Below are 6,000 nucleotides of genomic sequence, written 5' to 3'. Positions count from 1 at the left end.
ACCGTCGCCTGACAGCTTCTGCATAAGGTAATGAAAGGAAGATCACGTCTGGTGCATGATACCCTGCAAAGGATGCAGTAATACATGAAATGTTTGAGCGATAGCATACTAACATGTACTTCGTCCTCTGTATGTTGTACGGCGGCAATGTTTCTCTTGTTGTAGTGCCTGTAGTTAATTGCTTACACCTTTTTTCGGCTAAATCATAGTAATGGGAAGCAATGGATGTTGTTGCTGTGTTGAATGCGATGGCAACAGTCACTGCCTTTTCTTGCTAGCTCATCTGCTATCTCATTAATCTCTATATACCTATGACCCATCAAAGAAAGAATAATGAGATGGCGCCTATCGTGGTCCCGTTACTTTGCTCTCAGCGAATTTGACAACGAGTTACGTGATTTTAGCTCCAGTATGGCCAGATTACCATTTTCGTAACTTGATTTAGGATTTTTTTAGTTATTTAGTCTCGGAGTTTTAGTTCTTTCTTCTTGACATTTTTCTAGCCTGTTCTAATTGAAATGTAATAGTTGTAAAATATACATTTTTTAATAATTATTTAAATAATTCACTCAGTTTTATTTAGCTTTATTTTTTTTTACATCTGGTGGCATTGCCCCGCGATGCAGGTATTGTTGGTGTTCTTCTGCTTTCGGCAGTCAAATCTCTCTCTCGCTACTGCAGTGTTGCCTAGCTTTGGATATAAAAACGCACTAAAATGCCCATTTAAGGAAAATAAACACCAAATCTTTATTGAATTACTTAAAGAACTTTGTATGCATGACAAATTATTTTTAAAATGTGCGTTTTTTAAATAAATGTGTTTTTTTGTTAAGCGAAACTCTTTTGTTAAGGGAACGACTTTTTTGCCATCTTTGAGGTTATGTAACTAGATAAGGTACTCTTTTTGCAAAAATGTCAGTATGGTTTCTTTAGTATTTTCTGGTATTTTGTTGCTTATTTTTACAATGAATACACGTCTTGATGCCCTATGTCCCGCTAAGGATTGATGGCCGGAAGAAACGATTACACCTCTATGGTTTTAATCCGCATTCAGTAAATTCAAACGCCTTTTAAAATGTGTAAAACGTTTTCAATCTTAAGAAGAGTTGAGAGAGGGACATTTAATATGCTTGCATAACCTTAACCTATTTCAAAATATCAAATTTTATAAGAACCAACTAATTTTCATTAGCATTAAAATCTTCTCAGAGTGGCCTTTTTTAACCTTCTTTTGTATAATAATAGAGTTTTTTTAACTTAAAGTTTCGGTAGCTTTAAATTAAAAAAAAAAGAAACAAACACGAAACTTCAAAATTTTCGGTATAAAAAAGCACTAAATTTATTGCGAAGAGCAAATGGTTGGCAATACTGCACAACTTGGAAAAATGTGACGTCACGTACTCTCTGATGGGCGCAATCTTCTTTCTATCATTCTTGCCTATGACCGAGAACCCATATCAGAGTATTTAGAAGCCAATGACCAAGCGATTCTCGTTCCTCTCTGTACTCTAAAACTAGTTTGGATGAAATGGAATTGGTATCTAAGGCATTCTTAGCTGCTTGACTGTCTGAAAAGATAGCTACTTTGGCGCTAACTTCTTAAGCGCGATAATCGGAAAATCACAAGATAGTACATCTGTGGGAGTTCATTCAAAGTCATCGCACGAAAATGTTTACGATTTTATAGCATTTTTTGTCACAATAGATGTTCTAAGTACTTGTAGATAACACAATGAGAAAATGTGCTGAATGAGGTTACTATTAAAAATGTTAAATCTTTCTATGGCAATGTCCCATTGGTGTTCCCTATACCCTATAGGGCACCCTTTTTCGACTTTGGACGTGAATTGAACATATTTCTATTATAGCTAACTACTTAAGCTTCCAGATTGCTTCCTAAAATTTTCTATCCATTTATGAATATGACCTTTTAAAAATATTCTCAAAACAGGAGGACGAAAGAAAGGATTTAAAAATCTACACCTTCGATTGGGCACCTTGGTCTGGCTGGACCTTTGCTTTCTTTCGCAACATGTGGGATGTCATTGCTTTTGCAACTTGCATACATCGAAAATCATATGAACAATCCAGCTGTTATTTCTAAATTCCCTAGTCGTTTGGCTGTGGAATCATTTTTCAAAAAATTACTGGGAATTATATATTAAAGATGGAAATCAACCTGGCTAACGCAGTAGCTCATAAATTAATGATTTTAAAAGATTAAAAGTTCATTAAATCTTAATAATTAATGTTATAAAAATAAATAAATGAATTGTAGTCAAACAACCAACCGGAGCCGGTACACTCACAGCGAAGAGAGTTTGTCGCCTTTGTTCAAAACGAGGCGAAAAGCTTCGTCGAAAAGCTCATTTCTATTGTATTGTATGCAAGAATGCATTATGTCAACAGCACTCAAAAATCTCTTACACATGTTTTGCTTGTTTTCCACTGAATCCATATAAAGGGTGGTTAGGTTTCAAGGGCCGGTGTTGATTTTGAATAATATACAATTTTTTTAGAAAATTATTGTCATTTCTCTTTATTATGATAATATTGGCTCAATTACGAATGGAACAAAATATCGGCCAAGTGGCCGCCGCAGCCTCGGCGGCACACCTCCATCCGATGGTCCAAATTTTCGATGACTCTGAGGCATAATTGAGGTTCTATGCCGTTAATGTGCCGAATTATCTCATCTTTTAGCTCTTGAATTGTTGCTGGCTTATCAGCAACAACTTTTCTTTCAAATAACCTCAAAGAAAGAAGTCCAACGGTATCGTTGACGTTTAGGTGTGGTTCACATTCAACATCGGCCCTTGAAATTTAACCACCCTTAATAAATATCATTTTATATTTTACTATAAACTTCATTGCAATCAACTTTTATTTCTTCAACTTTCAAAGAACAAACCAAAACAATCGTTTTTTTTACAAACCAAAATATTTTCAGCGATTATTATTTTTGCGAAGCGTGGACGATGACAACATCCGATAAAGCGACGCTTGGAGTGTTTGACAGAAAGATTCTGCGTAAGATTTTTGGACCTTTGCACGTTGGCAACGGCGAATATCGCCGGCGATGGAACGGTGAGCTGTATGAGCTGCACGACAACGTAGACATAGCGCAGCGAATAAAGATCCAGTGGCTACGTTGGCTGGGTCATGTCGTCCGAATGGATACAAACGCTCCGGATTTGAAAGTATTCGATGCGGTACCAGCTGGTGGTAGTAGAGGAAGAGGAAGACCTCCTTTGCGTTGGAAAGATCAGATGGAGAAGGACTTGGCTTCACTTAGTGTGTCCAATTGGCGCCGGTTAGCACGAGAAAGAAACGACTGACGAGCTTTGTTAAACTCGGCCAAAATCGATGTCAAACGGAGAGTTGATAAACCATAATTAGTTAAAAAAATTCTATAAACAAGAATTGAAGAGAATTTCTGAGAGAGCTTACCAGATGCTATTATTCTACATTTTCTTTAATTTACACTTACACTAAGCATTGGGGGCATGGCCGAGTTCCTCCTCCTCTTTGTGGTGTACGTATTGATATTTTTTCCAGAAATGAAGGGACTTACAGTTTTATGCCGCCTCTCAGTGGCAGATGGTTTTTATGAGGAGCTTTTCCATGTTGACTGCTTTGCCCTTGCCTCCCGAGGGCCGTCCGTTGTCAGAAAAAAACCTTTTCTATCATTTGGAGTTTTCTGCACGGAGACTCGAACCTCGCACTTCCGAATAGTAGAGTATAATATAATAATATTTAATATTTTAACTCCTTCATAGGAGTTATTTGCCGGTAAATGGTTTTGCTCACTTCGCTTAATTTCATTATACGAATGTTGATAAATCAGAAGCCATTTGCAAATTTTGTCAAGAATTTCTTGTTCAAATATTCACACATTCTTTCATATAATTCATATAGAATTAAATAGACTTACATTCTTACGGTTGGATTCATTTTCATATCCACATATAAACATTTCTCTGCCCGCTTTGTCTATTTCATCAGATTTTATGGTAGTACAAATAATTTGATGAATTCCAAAATTCTTGCTTCTTGTCAATTGCAGGAATTATTTGTGATACGAGTATTTCTACCAGCATAAATACCAACCAGTGCACAGTCATTCGTTTGGAAAGAGACAAGTGAAAAAAATTCAACAACTAATAAATAATTTCTAGAAATGGATTATTAACTAATAAAGAATTAATTGAAAAGAAAAATGTTAGCTGCAATATTAAATTAAAATTTTAATTACCTAGTTTCATCCTGCAATTAAAATTCATGATGCTGAGTTTTTAGAATGTCTGTGGAGTAAGCAAACACTAGGCTTATCTACTATACAGGGGAGCTCCCCTTTCATTCCCTCAGTAAAGGGGCAGCAGCATCTACCTTTGAAACCCGGCTCGTAACGCGAAGAGAGCTTTTTTCTAATAGCAGTCGCTCCTCGGTAGGCAATGGCAGACCTCCGAGAGTATTTCTGCCATGGAAAAGCTTCTCATAAAAGAAGCTGTCTGCCACTCGGAGGCAGCATCAAACTATAGATCATTATTAAGCAATAAAAGGTGCAGCACAGTGTAGAGGAGCAGCTATGCAAAACACCTGACAAGGGGTACATGTATTTGTTTAACGAAAAAACACTTTTGTATTAGAAATAGTAACAAGAATGTCGACTTTTCGTTAATTATTTGCAAAGGGCATTTTCTTTATTACAAAAAAAAACCCTGTAATTTTCCTTAAAAAAAATAAAAAATTCAATAACCAGCGGACTTTGATTACATTTGATATATATTTTAAGCAGAAATTACTTGTACTACCCTACATAAATTTATGTTGTTTATTACTTAACTTAACTTAACTTACTACTCTTAACTTAACACTCTTTTAATTTATTTGTTAAATATGCGAGCTGTTTTTCTCTTTTTTTTAATATCATACTTTAAATTACCTATACCTATAAATACGTATGCGAAACACTGTGCATTCGTATTGAAAGTGGAAGTTCGTGTCACATATCAATTAAATGAATAAATTTATATGCGTACATTTCTGAATGTACATAATACGAAATTTCAAGTCAAAATGAATGACTTGTCGGCAACCTTTTAGCTTTAAGCCTGTTAGAAGGGTTTTAGCAGTATTTATTCGGCTGGAAGATATCTAGAAAATAATCACTGACTTCAAAAATAACCATGAAACGCTGACATTGTTGAATTGGCTAAGACTCAACTGAGTTAGAATTCTTCTATAAAGTCCCCAGAATATGGACAGGGGACACTGTGGGCAAAAAGTAAGGTGAATTTATTTGTCAAAGTTCGTGGGATTAAAATTTCGCTCTAGTTATTTTTTTCATGAGTTGGCAGCACTGTTAGTAACATCTGGGCCAACTTTCATGTGAATGTCATTAACAGATATATATTTACGCTTGTGTTTACCAAACGACCAAGAGTGCATTTTTCGATTTTTACAATGTCTGATTTGATTGAGCAGAAAAGTGCCATCAAATTTTGTTTGCGGAATGAAATTTCAGCTGCGGAAATGTTTAGCATGTTGCAGAAGGCATTTGGTGATTCGACCATGTCGCAGAAAAATGTTTATAAGTGGTACAAAGACTTCAAAGAGGGTCGAGAACGTGTTGATGACTTGGAGCGCTCCGGACGACCATCGACGTCAACAGATGACCAACACGTCAATAAAGTGAAGGAGTTAATGCTCAAAAATCGTCGGTTGACTGTTAAAGACCTTACTGATATGATCGGAATATCAGAAGGATCTGTGAAAACCATTTTGAAAGACCATTTTGGCCTACGAAGAGTCAAATCTCGTTTGGTACCGAAAACTCTCAATTTCTTGGAAAAAAGTCGTCGCGTTGATGTGTGTGAAACAATGCTTTCAGACTATCAGGACAAGTTCAAATGCATCATTACGGGAGATGAGACTCGGATTTATGCTTACGACCCTGAAACAACCGACCAATCAAGCGAATATCGTGCTAAAGGCGAG

Source organism: Anastrepha ludens, chromosome 4 (genome assembly GCF_028408465.1).
Source record: "Anastrepha ludens isolate Willacy chromosome 4, idAnaLude1.1, whole genome shotgun sequence".
NCBI lineage: Eukaryota > Metazoa > Arthropoda > Insecta > Diptera > Tephritidae > Anastrepha > Anastrepha ludens.
Note: the sequence above shows the minus strand (reverse complement) of the source record.